Source organism: Bos javanicus, chromosome 3 (genome assembly GCF_032452875.1).
Source record: "Bos javanicus breed banteng chromosome 3, ARS-OSU_banteng_1.0, whole genome shotgun sequence".
Taxonomy (NCBI): Eukaryota; Metazoa; Chordata; class Mammalia; order Artiodactyla; family Bovidae; genus Bos; species Bos javanicus.
Window position 1 is genome coordinate 109,829,461 of NC_083870.1, and position 21,735 is coordinate 109,851,195.

The following is a 21,735-nucleotide window of genomic DNA, read 5'->3' on the forward strand; positions in this document are numbered from 1 at the left end:
AAAACAGTAATATTGACAGCAAGGGCCAAAGAAGCTTTTCTACATTAAAGACTCTCAAAGATAAAGAATTCAATTATTCCTTCCCCCTCCTTATGCTGGATTGTTAAGTTTCTTCTTAAGTGTCCCTAGTGATTATGCCAGCACTGTGCTTGGCACATGGTAAACGACTGCTGAATTCACCAGAAGAAACATCCTGGGAGTATTTAATACTGTTTGCCCCGTGTGTGGAACAATGTGGATAGGTTTCACTGGGGAGAGTTCCTAATACTAAGCAGTGCCTGGGAGTATTTAATACTGTTTGCCCCGTGTGTGGAACAATGTGGATAGGTTTCACTGGGGAGAGTTCCTAATACTAAGCAGTGCCAAATATAGCCTCTCAACAGGCCGCCCCAGAGCTTCAACCTTCGCAGCCCTAAACAGTCAAGCTACATATAAACCATGCAACTATTCTTCAATCCATAAATACTATGTTTATATTCCAAAAGATCCTTCTCAGAAAAGATTTAACTGCTTATTTTCTTTCACAGAAAGATTTACTACTAATCAAGCAAATAAAAATGGAAGGCAAATATACTATAACCTGAAAACAAAACAAGAATGTAAAACAGACCTATAGCCTTCCTAGTATGTAAAACCAACTCAGAACTAAGTCCTTTAAAGTTCTCTTTGGAAGGAATGATGCTAAAGCTGAAACTCCAGTACTTTGGCCACCTCATGAGAAGAGCTGACTCATTGGAAAAGACTCTGATGCTGGGAGGGATTGGGGGCAGGAGGAGAAGGGGACAACAAAGGATGAGATGGCTGGATGGCATCACCTACTTGATGGACGTGAGTTTGAGTGAACTCTGGGGAGTTGGTGATGGACAGGGAGACCTGGTATGCTGCAATTCATGGGGTCGCAAAGAGTCGGACACGACTGAGCGACTGAACTGAACCCATGAAAGGATGTAGGAATTGTGTTGGGCCAGGGAACTAACGAACATGGTTAACAGTTTGCTCTCTGAATATCTGTATCTGTTTTCAACCACTCCACTGCCGTACTTAATGTCTGTACAGGCCTTTGCTGGGCAAACCACTTTTTTCCCTTCTCTCATTTCCATTAATATCAAACTTACTACCTCACAGGATATTCCACTTAATCGAGAATCTTGTGTACCTTAAAGAGCATATTCACAGCATTTCTTATCTCATCTCTCACTTCAGTATCCACATTACAACCAATCTAAAATCAAACAAAGTAATGGTGTTCTGATGAACACCAACCTCTTCTAGCACCACCACCTGCTTTCCCTGCAGCAATTAAGCACACACAGTTGCCTCTCGTTTTAGGTTATGAGAATATATTAGTATCGTGAAACTTACATCACTAATTCTCACTCCAAGGACTCACAACTAACTCAAGAAAGGAGTGTTACAAAGGAACATTTACTTTAATCTGCTTAATTTAGGTCACAGGACACAAACAAGATCTAAGCCTAGAGAATTTCAGGACAGGATCAATAAGCACCACTCTCTAAAAGTAAACTAACAGTCAAAACAATGGATAAAAACAATCATCTATGGAAATCCTTCCAAGAAACAGCCTTCCAAATACAAATCCAAAAATCTTGGCATAAGACCTAGAATCCCTTTAAGGTAAGTCCCTAATTTTAAGACGTAAAACTCAGTAAGATACACACTATGACATGAGTTTATAAAAAAACAAGTTTTTAGTAATGAATGAATATGGATGGGAAACTGAAACACGGGAATCTGCATCTTCTTGTAGTTCAGAGAAAGAAAAGGCTATGCTTTAATGACCCATACCACATACATATGTTTAGGCCAAACCATGCAGCTCATGGGATCTTAGTTCCCCAACAGGGATTGAACCTGGGCCCTCAGCAGAGACACTGTGTAGTCCTAACCACTGGACCACCAGGGAAGTCCCCATAGTAATAATTTAAAGAAAAAATATCTATCTAAAAGTCGGGGGACTATAGAGTTCAAACCTAGAAGTTAGCATACAGACCAACAGAGATTTCTGTCCTGCTCTGGGGGTTGGGGGTGCATATGTGAGTGCTCAACTGCCCAGTCATGTCCAACTCTTTAGATCTGTAGCCCACCAGGCCCTCTGTCCAGGGGATTATCCAGGCAATAGTACTGGAGTGGACTGCCATTTCCTTCTTCAGGGGGATTTTCTTGATCCAACCCTCATCTCTTGCATTGGCAAGCAGATCCTTTACCACTAAGCCACCCAGGAAGCCACCAGGTTGGGGGCAGGGGTGTGACATTTATTTGTATCTAGCAATATAAGGTTTCCAGGATACTTGTGTTGACAATAGGGGGAAGTATTTTATACTGGAATTATCCTGAACAATCGGGACTCATCACTTACTCAAGCAGGACAATTCAGCTACCCTGATTTGATGGACTTAATATTTAGGACTGTCTGGGGAGCCTCATGGGCTGCCATCTATGGGGTCGCACAGAGTCAGACACGACTGAAGTGACTTAGCAGCTGCAGTAGCAGCAGCTTCTCTTGCTCTATTTGGAGTATGTTAATCAAAGATCCTTCTAACTTGAAGTTTGGTCTCTGGATGGACCTGCCTACCAGAAAACACCCTAGGCAAATACTGGCTTTCCTAATACATATCCATCAGAAATTGATTCCCTGGCACTTTATCAATAACACCTGTGCCAAACAAGGAGCTATGAACCTTCAGCATTATCTCACTTACATTGTGCTAATGATTCACCATTACCACACAGGCTACCCCCATGTTGTACTCCATCAATCAACTTCTTGTGAACCTGATCAGCTTAAAAATAACAAAACAAAACTCTGTTTCTGAAGCATAATTATCTCTTAAAATATCTGGTTCATAAACCAGCAAAACTGAAATGCTTAACCAAAGCAGCCAACAGTTCTCTTCACCTACCCCTATCTGCTAACTCACATGCAAAAAATAGAAACAGGCTCTGCCTGAAACATGTCTGCCCAAGATAGCAGAAATGTTTCTGCTGTGGATGACTTTAGAAAGTCCAAACTAGGAAAGCCACAGCCAGCTGTAGAGAACAAAGAGCTTCATGTAACAAGAGACTAATAATAAGAAACATTCCAAAGCAGCTACACCATTTTACTTCCCCATCAGCAGTGTATGGGGGTTCCAATCTCTCTCCATCTCCAACACTTACTGTCTTTTTATTATTGAGCTATAAGACTTCATAAATTACGGATGCATGCAACTCTGTGTGACCCTACGGACTGTAGCCTGCCAAGCTCCTCTGTCCACGGGATTCTCCAGGCAAGAATACTGGAGTGGGTTGCCGTGCCCTCCTCCAGGGGATCTTCCCAACCCAGGGATCAAACCCACATCTTTTACGTCTCCTGCACTGGCAGGAGAGTTCTTGACCTTTAGCGTCATCTGTGAATCCCAAATTATGGAAACAGGTATATTAGACACATACTTTGCAAGAAGATTCTCCCAATTTGTAGGTTGTCCTTCCATTTTCTTGACACAGACCTTTAAAGAAAAGAGCTTTTGTTTGGTTCTAAGTCCAGTTTATCTTATTTGTCCCTTTGTTCCTTGTGCTTTTGGTGTCACATTTAAGAATGGTTTGCCCAAGGTCACAAAGATTTACTCCTAGGTTTTCTTCAGACTTTTATAGTATTAGCTCTTCCATTTAAGTCCATAATCCATTCTGATTTAAATTTTATGTTACAGTGTGAGGTAAGGATCTCATTTCATTATTTTGCATATGGATATCCAGATGTCTTAGTACTGTTTGTTGAAGAGACTAGTCTTATCCTCCTGAAATGTACTGGCCATCTTTGTCAAAAATCAATTCACCATAAATGTGAGGGTTTATTTCTGTACCTTCAATTTTATTCCATTGACCCGTATGTCTATCCTTATGCCAGTCTTGATTAATGTAGCTTTGTAGATATTCTGAAATCAGAAAAGCACAGTTTTTCCAACCTCTCCTGCTCAGAGAATTTTGGCTATTCTGAGTCCCTTACATTTTCAGATAAATTTTAGCATCAGCACATCAATTTCTGCAAAAAGAAAAAAAACAAACAGCTGAGATTTTGTCAAAGATTGTTTTGAATCTGTAGATCATTTTGGAGAGAACTGTCTTCTTCACAACATTAAGCCTTCCAACTTGTGAACATGGGATGTCTTTCTACAGGGTTTGTAGTTTTTTTCAGAGTACAAATTTTGTGCTCATTTTGTTAAATTCATCCCTAAGAATTTTACTCTTTTTGATGCTACTGGAAATGAACTGTTTTTCTGTTTCATTCTGATTGTTCATCGCTGTGTTTGCCTAGTCACTCAGTCATGTCCAGCTCTTTATGACCTCATGGACTGTAGCCCGCCAGGCTCCTCTGACCATGAGGATTCTCCAGGCAAGAATTCTGGAGTGGGTTGCCATGCCCTCATCCAGGGAATCTTCCCAACCCAGTGATCGAACCCAGATCTCTCATTGCAGGTGGATGCGTTATCATCTGAGCCACTAGGGAAGCAGTCATTAGTGTATAGAAATACAATTCATTTTTGTATACTCATCTTGTATCCTTTAACATTACTGAATTCATATATTAGTTCCACTAGTTTTCAATGGATTCCTTCAAGATTTTCTATATAAGATCATATCATCTGCAAAAGAGTTTTACTTCTTCCCCTGCGGAGTTAGATGACTTTTATTTCATTTTAATGCCTAACTGCCCTGGTTAGAACCTCTGGTACAAAGCTGAACAGAAATGAAGTGGACATTCTTCTCTTGTTCCTGACCTTAGGGCAAAAACACTGTCTTCTTTTCACCTTTAAGTACAATGATACCTGTAGGTTTTTCTCACAGATCTCTATTATTGGATTGAGGAAGTTCCTTTTATTCCTAGTTGGTTAAATACCTTTATTATGAAAAACTGTTGGATTTTTTTTTTTTTCATATTTGTACTGTATTTATTGAGATGAGCGAGTGGTTTTGGTCCTTTATGCTACTGTATTACACTGATTTTCAATAGTTACCACCTAACACCTGCTTTTACAATAGGCCTTAAAATTAGTCTTTATTCTATTTATGGATCTCTAACATAACTTAATAGAATGGACTGACCCCATATGTGCCTCCACTCCCTGTCCCTTGCCCCAGGAACTGCTATCGCTGCTCTCGCTAGAGGACAGTACTTTTCCAGATAGATGGCTCTACATTTGGTACTGCTGCTAACCAATTAAGTTTAACAATTCAGGACAGCAAACCAAAGAGGCTACAAAATTAACTGGTCAGAGATCATGTCTGATTTGTTCTCCCTTTCATGCACAGCACTTGGCCACGGAGTGGACGCTCAGTATGTGCTAACAAACAGGCTTGTTTCACACTTCCTCTTCCTTCTCCACTCTCTTTATCACACAAGCAGTAATAATAAAAGATCAGTTCACCAAATATTAACATTCCAATCTAAGAATAAAACTAAGTATGTACCACAGTCCTAATAACCACTGCTAAACTAGAAGCTGAGCTTTTTCGGATCCCTTCTCTATATTCCTCAAAGACAGAGGAGGTCAAACTGATCTCAGTCTCTAGCAGACATTCACATTTCAATTAGCAGTGCCAGCTCAGAGGGAAACTCCACTGCCAGCAAGTCCAGTCAAGACAGCCCTGCTCTCAAACAGTCACTAAAGGCAGGATGCAGAAAATTCTTGAACAAACTGACTAAAATTAAAAAAAGACAGATCTAAAAATCAGCCAAGAAAGAAACTCACAGCTCATAAAGGGTTGTAGGCAAAGGACTGGGCCTGACTGTGTGCTCTGTGTGCCTCTAGAGAGGTGCAGGAAAGCAGAGCTCAGGTGACATATCAAATGTGTTACTATTTTATGCTCTCCTCTAGAGATTATCCTCTCCTGAGTAAAAGAGGGAAAGAGAATCAAGAGCAGCTATGGGTTTAGGGTAACACTTTCCCAAGACTTCACACCCCACTCCCAATATCCCTGAAGAAATCTAAGTTCAGAGACCCCTTCCTGACATTTACTCTATTAAACAGCTCTCTTGAATTATTACATAAACCCACAAATATAATACTAATTTCAATTCTGAGGTCTTAAAATTTATAGAGGCAAATATCCACATATGCATTGAGCACCTTTCTAAAAGGAGAGAAGGATCCTTTGAGGAGAAGGGCAGTTTTACTGCTGAAACAATTTAATGTTATACGGTTTGCCCTTGCCTATATTACAAAATCAAAGTTATTCTGGAGTTCAGTACTAAAATTCTTTAACTTTTTTACATTATACTCTATGTAATTTGGTAGAACATGTTTTTAAAATCTGTTAACATGTAGGTGAGTGGAAGTCGCTCAGTCGTGTCTGACTCTGTGACCACATGGAATTCTCCAGGCCGGTGGCTTCATCAGCTGAGCCACAAGGGAAGCCCCAATGTATAGGTACAGATATACATATAAAACACATCCACATAAGCACATGTAGCGAACTATTAACAGTGGTTACCTCTGTGGAACAGAAAGGAAGACATAAAGAGGAAGGGGGCAGGAAAAGGGAAAGACATGAAATGAGGCAGACAGGATGGGAGCACGTGCTTCTTATTTTACATATAAATTTTTTTTTTTTTTTTTTTAGGATACAGGTGAACATCCACATAGAAGACTCATAAGGTAAGGTTCCACAACCTCTCCAGGTACCTTGCACCATGCAGGAAGTTCACCCAGCCCTTTTGGGGGTTTTATGGCGGTGATAGTACGTAGGCATGATTCTACATATAAATTTTTTTAGCTAGTGAATTTACAGGTGACTTCCCCCTACCAGTCTTTTTTAAAAAGTTGTTAATAACATTCATAGAGTTAATGGTGTTGATTCTCTTAATGTGAAATCAAACATCTACCTACTTTCTTCGGAGATATTTAAAAAATCTAGACAAATAATTTCCACATAACTCTAAATAAATAAAACCGCACTTTAACAATTCAAAGTCCATTCTGAGGAAAACGTTATTGCAATGGAATTTTTTTCCTCTTTTATTACTTAACAGAAGGCTAAGAAAGGCCAGCCGAAAAGCCAACTGGGCTCTATTTTTTTTCTTTAATATTCTTATTATGGAGGTATTGAGTCAAACATACACAAAAGTAGAAAAAAATAGTGTAAGAAACCCAAATGCATCCATCATCCAGCTCTAAAAAATGTTCAACTCTTTGCAGGTGGGCTCAATACATGATCAAAATCGTAATTAGTCTAAGTGAATATAGCCAGTCTCTGCAGCTATTTCCCCAAGTATATGAGCTCACTCACTCAGCATTAGACTCTCTGTGACCCCGTGGACTATAGTCCACCAGGCTCCCCTGTCCATGGGATTATTCCAGCAAGAATACTAGAGTGGGTTGACGTTTTCGCCTCCAAGTAGTCTTCCCAAACCCAAGAATCGAAACCTCATATCCTGCATTGCCAAGAGGATTGTGTACCAATAAGCCACCTGGGAAGCCCATATTTCCCCATACCTTTTCCGTTTAAAAAGAGAGAGAGAGAGAGAGAGAATCCTTCCATAAGAAATCCAGACGTGTGGGAGTTCCCTGGTGGTCTAGCATTAGGATTTGCCACTTTCACTGTGCAGGCCCGGGTTCAATCTCTGGTCATGGAACAGAGAATCTGCAAGCCTGCATAGCAGGAGGAAAAAAAAACCCAGGCATGCAACGAGAGGACCCAAAAGGTTCTTATCTATACGCTGCTCCGTGTGCACTCTGAAAATCAGTCTAAAAGGGGATCATTTGTATCAGCAAATAACAATGACTGTGATTTCAGTTCAAACACATTTAAAGTAAATTCCAAAGTGCAACCTTAAACTGTCTCCTAATTACGGGACATGAGTAGTCCAAAATACCACTGTGGGTTGTTTCATCAACTTGTTTTAAGAAGTGTGACTACTTCATAACAAGTGAGCAATTATGATGAGAGGAAGAAAATATACATTAATAAACTACATTTTGGGGTTAGCAAGGCAAAAAAGCTAAAGCTTCTAATTCTGCAGAGTCCAAAATTCACATAAAAACTGTCAGCTCACTTCAACTATGTGGCATTTGGAGAAATTATTTTTACACAGTAATTTTTTTACCAATGTGCTTTTATCCTAGCCTTACTATCAACTTCCCTGAAAATAAGCCTTTGTTAATACGAGCATATATTTTAGTTTACTTATGCTAACAATGAACCTGTTTACAAAACAAATTCTCAACTGTTCTAATGGCTGTTGTCAGGCCGGAAAGAATTCAAAGGAGAAACCAGCTCTGGAAAACTTCACAGAAACAATTCAGCACAGGGACCCCTTTGTGTTCACAAACTAGAGGGTTAAGGGACAGCCAGTAAAGCACATACCCTCAGAGAAACAGTATCTGGCCTTTTGTTCTTACGACAAGTAACTGCAGCAAAAGGCCCAACTCTGTTGTGTGTTTTCACTACTTAAAAAAAAAAAAAAGTAATTCGTGTCAGGTATCCAGGGACACACAGATAATTTTTCAAAGTGAAAATTAGAAAAATTTCCTTAATGCTTAAGAAGCATTAAGAAAGATTCCCTGAGGGTACACTCTGAAGTAGTTTAAAAGTGTTATCAATTAAGGAATGGAAAGCCTGACATAAAGATACAATGGATAATTTATCAAGAATACTGCCAATGTGGGAAGTTCTAGCCAGGTGGATTAGCCAGCACTTATTCACAAAGGTTCAATTCCAGGTCCTCCAAAAGTCAATCTCTATCCCTCCCTTTCCAGCCCTAATTTCTTTGGACAGCAAACAGGAGCGCTGCATTATTTAATCGCTTAGAAAATTCATAATAAACTGCACAGCAAAACAGAAAAAAAATGATGAGGACCATCTCTTCCAACTTGAGAAAAAGAAGTAATCCCTTTCTAACAGTAAAGCTACTTACATTGGATGCTTTGGGCTGCCAAATGCCAAAAAGACCTGTTTTGACAGAGTTCTTTCCAAAAGCCACCAGAAACCTGTGTTCTGTGGGTGGGTGGGACTGCGGGCTCCTGTCTGACCAGTACAGAGCCCATCCTACCTAAGAGACAAGTTTTCTTGACTTCGCTCCTTTTGAGCCCAAGCATCAGTCATCAACTAATAAATACCTATTTACATGTTGCTCTAGCCTATTTGGCTGCTGCAAACTGCATTCTTCCCTCTCTTTCACCCCAAAAATACCAAGATCCCTGATCAGGGCAGAATTGACCTTGATTGCCACTGGTGAGCAATGAAAAGCTAAAATAAATAAATAATGGGCAAGTGTTCAGGCACATTAAATGGAGAAATTTACCAAGACTAAACTCATGCTTCATCAATAAAATGAGGATTTGGAACAGCTCTACTACTGAAAACAACTCAAATGTTTGCACAAAGTGAGCAGAACATTCCTCATCCTGACTTTAGTCATCCTAAAAAAGGAATTAAGCGGTCAGGGTTGAACTTTTTGCTTAAAAAAAAAAAAAAAAAAGAATGATCCCTCCACTTCCATTCCATCACCTCTGAAATTTACTATAGAAGAAATCATTTATGATTCATAACATATGCTACCATTTTAGAAAAACTAGTCCATGTGTCTGAAAATAGCTGACCAGGGACTTGGCTACTTACCTTCTGACTGTACTTCAACTATCACTTTCAAGGGGGCAATCCAACATACACGAAATCCAGGCAGCACCGCAATCTCACTTGGGAAAAGGAGTTTCCAGAGTGAGTCAGGACTCTGCAACAGGTTCCTGTCAGGCTGAGGGATACTGCCACTAGCTTCTTTCCATCACACAGCCAGCAAGAGGTCATATTTCCTTCCAGCTCTTCAGAGACTGAATTAAGTTTCTCAGTCTCAAAGACCTGGCAAACTCCACCCATTCCATCTTTCACTTTTTAAAGAAACAGGACCACACTACTTCTCAGTAACTTAGAAAGGTAAGAAAAACACAATGAGGCAGGTATTTTCCATATCGCACAGAATACAGCATGCTATTAATTATTTCAGGCCTGATTTCCACATAAGAACGAGTTTCATAAATGTCTTTAACACCAGAGAAAACACTGAAAAATTCAAGATCAGAATGACACACCTTTACAGGGAAACCCCTTTATTCATTCAATCAAACTGCCGTTTCTCCCCCAATGAGAAACATATGAAGATCTTAAGATCGCTGGGATATTATATAATATTCACAGAAGGTAATATAATCAATCAATGCTGGAAAATTCTGAAAACTACACACAAGTAATAAACATAGGTCTTAACCACCAATTTGGAAAAAAAAACTAATAAAAGAAAATGTATGCAAACAATTTTATACATCAATTTCTTCTATTATAAGTATGCCTCCTAGAAGCAATAACAAGTATGTAGGGGGTAAATTCAACTTTATTTGCCTGTACTCTGTTTTAAATATATGGTTTATCTAAGAAAGGACACAAAAGGAAGTGACCTGGAATAAAAGAGGCATTCTGGGGGACTTTAAGAAAGTAACAATCTGTACAGATTTCAGTTTATTCATTTGTTAAAGGTGGCAAATACTGAACATACAACTTCACTTCTGAAGTTTCAGGTTGTAGACTGGGCTTCACAAGCATAAACAGGACACTGCACCAAGTGCTGATTACTGGAAAGGTGAAAACACAAGCATATCACAATTTTTAAGACTGTTTTGCTTTCTCACTAAGACAGGTTTCACAATCTCTGTATTTTATAGTTACTTTGTTAAGATTAGTGTGAGCATCATTTTCAAAAAAATACCCGTCCTTGAAGTTTTCTTATGTGTTACAAACAGGGCTTACAGTTTAATTAATAATAGGGTATCAATACTGGTTCATTAATTGTGACATAATGTAAAATGTTAATAACAGAAGAAACTGGGTATAGGGAATATATGGACTGTTACTGTTTCCCTAACACTAAAATATGTATGTTTTAGTCCTAACACCAAGTACCCTAGAATGGACCTCATTTGAAGATAGGGTCTTTACAGAGATATGACTGGTGTTCTTATAAATAGGAGAAATCTGGACACAGAGATATGCAAAGAGAAGATGCTATGAAGAGATACAGGGAGATGGCCATCTACCAGTTGAAGAGAGAGACCTGGAAGAGATCCTTCCCTCCCAAGGTCTCAGAAGGAACGAATCCTGCCAAGCTCTTGATTTCTGACTTCTAGCCTCCAGATCTGTGGGACGGTATATTGCTGTTGTTTAAGCCCACTCAGTCTGTGCTACTTTGTATGGCAGCCCTAGCAAACCAATACATGAATTCTGTACAATCCTTGCAATTTCCTGTTAAACTATTCTCAAACAAAAAGTTCATTAAAAAAAAAAAAAGACAAAGGCAATGGAATCCACATCTCACAATTATAAGAGGATCAAAGCAGACAGGTAATTGGGAAATACCTGCTCAGTGGAAAAAGAATCCATTATCTCAATACACAGTAAGCAAACAGCTAGGACTAGAATCCAGGTTTCATTCAGTGTTTTCCATAACATGTTATTCCAAGATAGGGATATACAGGTGGTGTAAGTGAGGGACCATGCTGAAATAGATTATCTAAATATCATGTCCCAAATGAACAGAACCCAAAAGAGTCACTTTATAATACTGGACTAGGTTCTGCAGTGAGTAGTGGCTTTGGCATCAAAAAAATTAACTGGGTTCAAATCTGTGTGCTCCTTAGCTGGACAAGATACTTACTCTCTTCATCTTCCAAACATGGCCTACACCTCATAAGACTGCCACAGAAATTAAAAAGTATATAAAAAGTATAAATTGCCTGGCATTCAGCAAGTGACTTCACACCTTAAGCTATGTTCAGCTGCAACCCTAGAGTGGTGACAGGGAGATACTTAGAAACGTCTCTAGGAGAAAATATATTTCACCACGATTCTACTTTCCTGCTAATATATTAGTAAGCAATCAGATATCTTCCTATGCAAAACAATAAAGTGTTTTATACTGGCTAAACTGGCACATGTTGTACTGAAGAGGTGCAGAGAAGCAAGAAAACGTCAAAGTTTAAGGTCCTGACCTTTGAAGAATAAATCCCTTTGCTGATGAATGGTAGCAGGGAAAATCAATAGCAAACTGAGGGGCCATTCATTTGGAACTTACCTCAATGTCCCCAGTGTACATGACTTGTGGTATCTTCCCCTAAAATTTGTTCAATGGGTATCTACTAGGCTCAGGACCACCTATGCAACTAACCCTTCATCATTAGACAAACAGAATGAAATGCACAGTCAGCAACTTAAATATTATCTTTGATTGACCCCAGAGGCTCCTCTCCTATATCCCAAGGGGAGGGTGATGGCAATTTTTGTTCCTATTTTAAATGTGTTATCACTGGGGAACACAACAGTCCTATTTTTTAGAGGAACTCTCAGCTTTTCTACCTTAATAAAGATACTACAGACTATGTTAACTAATCACCTATGGCCTCCTTCCAGTTCTCATTATGATAAACCTTCTTAAAAACTAAGTTAAACAGCCAATTATAATACAACCATTTTTTAATGAAATTATTAAGATCTTGGGCTTCCTCCAATCAAAAAAAAAAAAAAAAACCATCTTGGACTGAATCAGTGGTACACATTGCAATCAGAGCTTTTAAAAAAGTCCATCATTCCAATCCCAAAGAAGAGAAATGCCAAAAAACGTTCAAACTACTGTACAACTGTGCTCAGTTCACATACTAGCAAGGTAATGCTCAAAATTATTCAAGCTAGGCTTCAACAGTACGTGAACCGTGAACTTCCGCATGTACAAGCTGGGTTTAGAAAAGGCAGAGGAACCAGAGGTCAAATTGCCAACATCCACTGGATCACAGAAAAAACAAGGGAATTCCAGAAAAAACATCTACTTCTGCTTCACCGACTACGCTAAAGCCTTTGACTGTGTGGATCACAACAAACTGTGCAATATTTAAGAGAAGGGAATACCAGACCACCTTACCTGCCTCCTGTGAAACCTGTATGTAGGTCAAGAAGCAAATAGATATGGAAACAGTGACAGATTTTACTTTCTTGGGCTCCAAAATCACTGCAGATGGTGACCGCACTCATGAAATTAAAAGACACTTGCTCCTTGGAAGGAAAGCTATGACAAACCTAAACAGCATGTTAAAATGCAGAGACACCACTTTGCTGACAAAGGTCCATATGGTCAAAGCTATGGTTTTTCCAGGAGTCATGTACTGATGTGAAAGTTGGACCATAAAGAAGGCTGAGCTTCGAAGAATTGATGCTTTTGAACTGTGGTGTTGGAGAAGACTCTTGAGAGTCCCTTGGACTGCAAGGAGATCCAACCAGTCAATGCAAAAGGAAATCAAGCCTGAATATTCATTGGAAGGACTGAAGCTGAAGCTCCAATACTTTGGTCACCTGATGTGAAGAGCTCACTCACTGGAAAAGACCCTGATGCTGGGAAAGATTGAGGGAGAAAGGGACAAGAGAGGATGAGATGGTTGGATGGCATCACCAACTCATGAACTTGAGTTTGAGCAAATTCAGGGAAACAGTGAAGGACAGAGAAGCCTGGCATGCAGTCCAGAGGGTCGCAGAGAGTCGGACAAGACTTAGCAATTGAACAACAATGATCTATATCAAGGTACTTTCAGGAAACTGAGAAAGGAATTCTAAACCACTGATTTATGTACACACTTTACAGATTCCAAGGACTGGGTCTCTGGTCTCTCTTCATCAAGTCATCATCCCACCATCAGTACATAGACAGCTGCTACTTAGAGTTCTACATAAAGCTTGTTCTACATTATTTAAGTCTGTTTACAACTCTCTTAGGAGATAAGCTGTTTGATATCTTTTATAGACATATCTTTACAGGATCAAATATCTTCCCCAAACAAGTTCATCACACAAAGATTTAGAGAGGGGAAAATACATGTTTAAATTTATTCCCTTATATGTTACAACTACTACTGCTTTGAATTATGAACATTGCAGGGTATCTCAATAATTTATCCCTTCCTGCAAAAGTATGAGCCGTAAGAATTAAAAAGTCCCATACATATGTAGCTATCAAGCACCTGAAATGTGGCTGGCCTGAACTGGGATGAGGTATAGGTATAAAATACAGGATTTCAAAGACTTAGTACAAAACTCAGAATGCAAAATGTCTCATTATTTTTATATTAATTACATGTTAAAATGAGAATGTGTTGGATATATTAAATTATATAAAATATATCATTAATTTCATCTGCTTCTTTGTATTTATTACCTTACTGTGGCTGCTGGGAAATTTGATATTACGTATGGCTCACACTGGACTTCTCTTAGATGGCACTGTCCTAAAAGACAATGATTATGTCTTTTCAAATGCTCAAGTTTTGAACCTTATTCAGTATTAGTCACTTTGAAATTCATCATTTATTTTTGTAGTTTCTAGTCTTCATTCACTTCATTCATTCATTCATTCACTTCAATCATCCCTCACTTTCCTGTTGAGGGAAAACCTGATGTATTTGTTTCTGCACTTTACCAGATAAGTTTAGGGGAGAAAAAAAGAGAGGGGTGTCTTAAACACACACACACAACTCTACACACAAAAAATGAAAAATAACTTCAAGATCTACTATCATTCCGGATCTTACCAGTCACCTCAGTCTACAAAAGAAATCAAGAACCCAACCTGCTGCTTTCATCTAAAATGAATTAAGGCACTATTCAAAGTTATCTTAATTTAGAGACCGCCTAACTATTCCAAGCCCAGATAGATCCAAACACTCAACCAGAACTCAGTTCAGGGGACTTCCCTGGTGGTCCAGAGGCTAAGACTTCAGGGTGACTCTCCCAATGCAGGGGGATCAGGTTCAATTCCTTGTCAGGAGAACTAGATCCCACATGCTGCAACTAAAGATGCCACAACTAAAGATCCTGCATGTTGCAACTAAGACCTAGCAAAGCCAAGTAAATATTTAAAAAATAAAGAACTCAGTTCAGATACATGTGACCAGTGCAACTCATAATGAATAGCTTATTAACTACATAAAGAAATAGGTCTAATTATTTTCTAGAACATCTTGTATATTTTTAAAGGAACAAAATTGAATTCATCAGATTTATATGTGAAAACTCCAGTTTCCCATAATTTCAAGATTCTAAATGATCTGGCCCCTATGCCTACTTCTTCAACATCATCTCAAACCACTCTCTCCCCATTCAGTCACTATACTGGAGCTACAAAGGCCTTATTTCTGTTCCTGAACACTTACAGGCATTTACAGTCTCAGCACCTTTATACCTGCCGTTCTTGCTACATGAACACACTTTGCAGTCTACAGCATGGCTGGCTCCTCTCTCATCCTTCAGATCTCAGCTTATCACCCAACTCAAAAAGGTCTCTCTTCCTTAGCATTCTACCTAATGACACGTCATTGTTATTTTGTAGTCCTTCTTTCCTAACACTAGGAAACCTGAAACTATCTTATCTGCCTTCCCAAACTAGAATGTAAGATCCCCAAGAACAGGAATCCTGTCTATCTTGCTCACTGCTGATTATCCCCAGCATAGAGAATAGGCACAGTAACAAGCACTCAAGGATATACTGACTGAATGAATTCAAAAAACTCAAAAGCAGCTTTGAAAGACTCTAAAAGAATCTTAGAGGGGAAAATCTAGTAGGTTTATTTTTTAAAGTATACAACTGGCTTGCTATGTAAGGGCCCTACCTAAGCCCTTCTAGTTTTTGTTTTCCAGCTGCCAGTACTAAAGTCTCTTGAAGAACTGTCATAGTTCCACATAGTGAAAAACAAGAAGTATGGAAATTTCAAGTATATTTTGCTTGCTGAGTCTGGAGAAGAAAGGTTTATTTAAGATGAAATAAAGCACTAATAATAAAATCAGTATTTGTACAAAATTAGACAAATAAATGGAACAAAACACCAAGTTTAAAAATACACCCTATTAATACACTCTCAAAAAGGTGACTTTTCAAAACACTATAAAAAAGGATAAATGAATAGTAGAGACAACTGATCAAAGAGTTAATACAAAACATTAAGAGTCCTTCTTATCATAAACAAAACTAAAATTACTCTACACTTAAAAATCTGCTAAGAGGTTAGACTTCATCTTCAGTATTCTTATCACACTAAAATAAAACCTAAAAATAACTTATCATCCATGATGCCAGCAAATTAAAAGCCTACATGACAGATGAGGAAAAAAGTTGTTTGTAATTTATTGCAAACAGAATCCCTGATTCACATGAGAAAATTTAAAGAACCAACTACTTATTGCCAGTTTCTCCTGGTAGCTGTAGAAAGGCAAAAGTTTCTGCAAGTGTATGAAGGGAATTTTGTAGGCAGTGATGCTGTTCAGAGTTATATGAAGAAGCTGGACTGACTAAACAAAAATCTTCCTGAATATAAAAAAAATAGTAAGTATACATATAAAATATATGAACACAAGTGAAAAAAATACAACAAATATTAGAAAACACAACCAAGGAAATCTCTCAAAGAACAAAAACACAGAGATGGAAATAGTAGAAAAAAAATTAAAATTAGAGAATCAGTCCAAAAGATCCAACACCCAATTAATTCCAGAAAAAGAGTAGAGAAAATAAAGGAGAGAAAAATCAAGGACATCATTTCGGAAAATATCCCAGAACTGAGTGACATAAGTTTCAGTCCTGGAGAAGGAAATGGCAACCCACTCCAGTATTCCTGCCCAGAGAAACCCATGGACAGAGGAGCCTGGTGGGCTACAGCCCATGAGATAGCGAAGAGTCAGACACGACTGAGCAACATACACACACACACACACACACACACACACACACACACAGAGGACAGAGGAGCCTGGTGGGCTACAGCCCATGAGATAGCGAAGAGTCAGACACGACTGAGCAACACACACACACACACACACACTCCAGCCCATGAGATAGCGAAGAGTCAGACACGACTGAGCAACACACACACACACACACACACACTCCAGCCCATGAGATAGCGAAGAGTCAGACACGACTGAGCAACACACACACACACACACACACACACACACACACACACTCTCTCTCTCTCTCTCTCTCTCTTCCCAGAGATTCCAGCTTAGCCTGAGGACAAGCCGTCCTGTGCAAAACAGAACCAGGCACCCCTCACCCCGATCCAGAGGATCCTTAAGCAGCCAAGGTCAACCTAAGGATTTCACTTTGCTTTCAAGCTTACAATAGCCTCTGGATCCTGGAGCAAACCATTACACCAGTTCAACCTCAGCACCAAATCAGGTACAATGGACTTGATACAGTGTTTTTCTCCTATCAAGTTCAAACCTCTGGAAATAGACTTTGGTTGCTAAAAGATAATCACAATATACCATTGTCATTGAGAAAAGATGAAATTATTAATATTTATATATAGTCTTAATAAAAAGATAAAAGAAGTAATTGAGGGTAAAGAATCCATTATGTATTTGAAAAATAAAATATTTTTTCTAGTAATGTGCTCTATGTTGGTTTTATACACTCAGTTGTTCAATAAAATGAGCAGAGGGAAAAAAAAAAGTTTCAGTCCCTTGAGCGGCCAGCACATTAGATGAAAACAGCCACACCAAGGACATCATTATGAAACCAGAACATTGGGAATACTAGAAAAAAGAAGTTTCAGAGCTTACAAACAGGTTATATGCAAATGTAACTGACATCTCACCAACAGTGAACGTGAAAGGCAATAGAGCAGTATTTTCAAAATTCTGAAGGAAAATTATTTCCAAACTAGAAATCTACATCTAGCCAAAGTAATAATCAACATAAGGGCATTATAAAGGCATTTTCAAGACATGCTATATCCAAAAAACTTACCTGTTGTATACCCCTTTCTCAGGAAGCTAATGGAGACGTGCTCCTTCAAAATAAGATTGTATCAAAAACGAAAGGGATAGGACATGGGAAAAGATAACAAAACCAGGAGGAAAAATCACTGGGATGACGTTGGGATAACAACATCCCAGCTCCCTAATTAAAGCACATGCTCAGAATGAAGCAGATTAGAAAATATCTCTAAGATAAAATTGATAATATAACCAAAATGTTTAAAGTACTGAGCAAGATTTACACTTCTGGGTAGAGTTTAAGAAAGAAATTAATAATAAGAACACAGAAACTAAGCAAAACAGACCGGAAAAAGATAAATATTAACAAAAGAGAAAATAACCAGTTGTACAAATAAAATTAACCACAGCATACATCATGATTTAGCTGTGAATAAGCTATACATAACCTTAATATCATTAACAGTGAATACTGCTCTCTAAACAAAATTACATTACAGTCAGAGTGACAATAAATATGGATGTGTGAGGAAGTCAGAGAATTCTACCACTATCCAAGGTAGGAATAGATAATACCCCAAACTGGAAAATCCATAAGCAGCAAAACAAGCTATTTAGAGGTAATACCAAAGAAACGGTGAAGAACTGGAAATGACTGCTTCTAGGTACTTTGGCCACCTCATGAGAAGAGTTGACTCACTGGAAAAGACTCTGATGCTGGGAGGGATTGGGGGCAGGAGGAGAAGGAAACGACAGAGGATGAGATGGCTGGATGGCATCACTGACTCGATGGACGTGAGTCTCAATGAACTCCGGGAGTTGGTGCTGGACAGGGAGGCCTGGCGTGCTGCGATTCACGGGGTCACAAAGAGTCGGACACGACTGAGCAACTGATCTGATCTGAGGGACTGGGAAGGGGGTGGGAGGGCTTGTTTTTCATCAAATGCTTTATGAAGGGACTTTCCTGGTAGGCCAGTAGCTAAGCCTCTGCACTCCCAATGCAAGGGGCCTGGAGTTTGATCCCTGATCAGGGAACTAGATCCCACATGCTGCAACTCAGAGTTTACACGCTGCAACTAAAAACCAAAAAGGCCCTGTGGAGCTGAGGGTCTGACATAACTATGTACCGGATTTTCCTACATGTATTAATTAAAAAAGAGAAACAAAAAGAGAAAAAAATATATAAAATGCTTTTTAAAATCTAAGAAAACAAAGTATACTATGGGGGGAAATCTACTATATACATGAATTTATTCATGTTCGTCACATAGTTATCTAAGACATGGAAACCTGAGAGAAAAGCCTAAAATGTTTACCAAAAAGGAACTAGTTACATAAATTATATGGAACATCAATGGTAAAATATCGTGAGTCATTTAAAATTGCAAACAGAATGTTAAAACAAGAACCAGACAAAAAAGCACAACTCCAATTTTGATTACACATATCCGAGTAACATATGCATAAAAAGAGTCTGTTCCCCAAACTATTAACAGTGACTATATATGTGTCAAGTTTATGGCTGATCTTTTTTAATACGTCCAAGTGAATAAACATGTTATTTAAAAACTCAAAAGGAATCTTCTGGATAAAAAGCATAAGACTGGTTTTAGAAGGCACAAAAATTACTATTAGTTCCTTTTACCATCATGCATTTACCTTATCTGAACAATGATTTGACTTGCAGCACACCCCAGACAGATGAAGTGCCACTGGCTTCTCCAAATTACCAAGTCAGAATACAACTCTGAAATGAGAAGAAATAAGCAGTGATAATATAGCTAGCCAAACCTCGCAGACTGCACCTTGAAATACAGATGCCTGGAATCTATAAGCAGAAACTCTCCTTTAGCTCTCAACTTCATTTCAAGTGGACACAGGACTCTCTCTCAAAGTATACTGGCTTGAGGGTCTCTGTCTGTCTCCTAAACTCATTTTCATTCACCCCACCTCCTTACAGTAAGGCTGCAGTAGGGAAAGCTAAAACCTTCCTCTTGTAATCTGATACCTTTCACTGGCAGCCTGCATTATATAGGCTGAATTTGCCAACTCCATAATTCAACTTGGAGAAGAACTTTAGAATTAGATGCTTTAAACAAAAACCTTCAAGTAGGCTGAACTACTGATAAATACACTTCAAGTTAAAACAACTCCCCACACTCATCCCTTAAAGCACAAGAAAACCTTTCAGATCCAAGTGTTTAAGTATTTCCTGATCTAAACATTAACATGGCCACGTATCAAAGCGATGCAGCATTATACCAAACAGAAAAACAAAGTTCCAACATCAGCAAACTCAATATGTAGTTAACATGCTCACTCCTAGTCTATCATTCATTCAAAATCCTGTAAAGCATGCCAAGTTGCCTCAGTCGTGTCTGAATCTTTGCGACCCTATGGACCATAGCCTGTCAGCTCCTCTGTCCATGGGATTCTCCAGGCAAGAATACTAGAGTGATCTGCCATGCTCTCCTCCAGGGGATCTTCCCAACCCAGGGATCGAACCCACGTCTCTTATATCTCCTGCACTGGCAGGCAGGTTCTTTCCCACTAGCCCTACCTGGGAAGCCCAGAGTAAGAAGGCACCCAAGAATTAAATAATCTGAAGATGCAATCTTGACATTAACCTTTTCTTTTTTCACTTATTCATTTATTCAATCAAGGATACCCACCTTAGCTCTCTCTGAAACCTGTGGTTTGCACATAGCTGAAGCCTTGCTTATTTAGCTAGGAAAGAAAGGAATGCGTTTCCTTAAGCTAGTCTCTCAGTAGGTGTCAGGCCCTCAGCCGAGAGCCTCCTACCCTCTCAACCAAACTCATTCTTAGGAGGGTCTCTATCCCCAGCAAGCTGTCCTGGGCTCACCTAGGCTGGGTCAGGTACTGTTTCTTGGTGTTACCCTAGACAAGCATATCATTATGTCTGTTAATACTCACAGGGCTGCAAAGTCTATTACCTAACACTGCTATGTGTCTGCTGAGTAAACTGAATACACAAGCAATAAACTCTTGACCTGTACCAGAGGTTATCAGATAATTAACATTACAAAGCGGCAACAAAAACCTGTTAAAACTAATAGGATAAGAGTTACCAGAAGAAATTACTATTCAGTCGGGCCATTTAGCAAATTAATGACAATGTTGGTCTATATTTACTTAGTTGATAAACAGCAAAACCACAGCACTTACGAGAACTCATTCTTTCAAAATACTTTTATATATATTCTTGCAGGTCATTCTGGGAGTTCATCCTAGATTACATCAACCGGAACCTCTTTCCCTGCTTCTAAATGCAGGGGCACAGGGGCTCACAAGAGTCAGCTTGAGGGAATCCCTGATGACTCCTACAAAACTGGGAACTGCTTACAGTGCACTGATTAAAGAACTATTCCAATACATCTACCTCTTTACATTCTAACCAGTTAACACACTCTCTCTCCTCTCTCCATCTCTAATAATGTGTTCTAGTTTCAAAAGCAAATTGAATAAAAGTGAACAAAAGAGGACCCTGTGTTCTATTCAAGTTAACCCAAAGTAGTCAATTTTAATTAAAGTAGACAAAATTTAATCTTAGCCACTTCCCAATTTAAAGAAAAAAAAAAATACTAGGAACTGATAAGATTATGACAGCTAGGCAAATAACCCTTTAGGGTTTTACTACAGAGAACTGTGCAATGTCTTGCTCCAAGTAGCTTCTCTGCTTTCAAGCAGGCACACCAAGACTGAATCCAAGACTGGTGAATTTACTATGAATGGTTTTGAAGAGAAAGGCTAATACTGCCAACCATGTCCAGCATACAGGGTCTTCTATGCTAGGGAGTTCAGCAAATGATGTCAAAAAGCTCAACCTGTTTTTGTACATTCATTAAGAACAGTTTCTACATTTTCTTTTTTGGCAGCCAGAACTTCTTGTAGGATCTTAGTTGCTCAGTTCAGTTCAGT

At 38.9% G+C, this 21,735-nt stretch overlaps 1 protein-coding gene across 6 annotated transcripts in view; it reads right to left on the reverse strand.

Moving 5' to 3' along the window:
- Positions 1-21,735, reverse strand: part of THRAP3 (thyroid hormone receptor associated protein 3) — a 71,697-nt gene that overhangs the window by 24,916 nt on the left and 25,046 nt on the right. For 4 of the 6 annotated variants that reach the window (XM_061412483.1, XM_061412480.1, XM_061412481.1 and 1 more), the window contains exon 2: positions 19,456-19,543. The exons of the other annotated variants lie outside the window; for them this stretch is intronic. The gene's annotated coding sequence lies outside the window, so the exon portion shown is untranslated. The remainder of the gene's footprint in view (positions 1-19,455; positions 19,544-21,735) is intronic. 6 annotated transcript variants of the gene reach the window in all.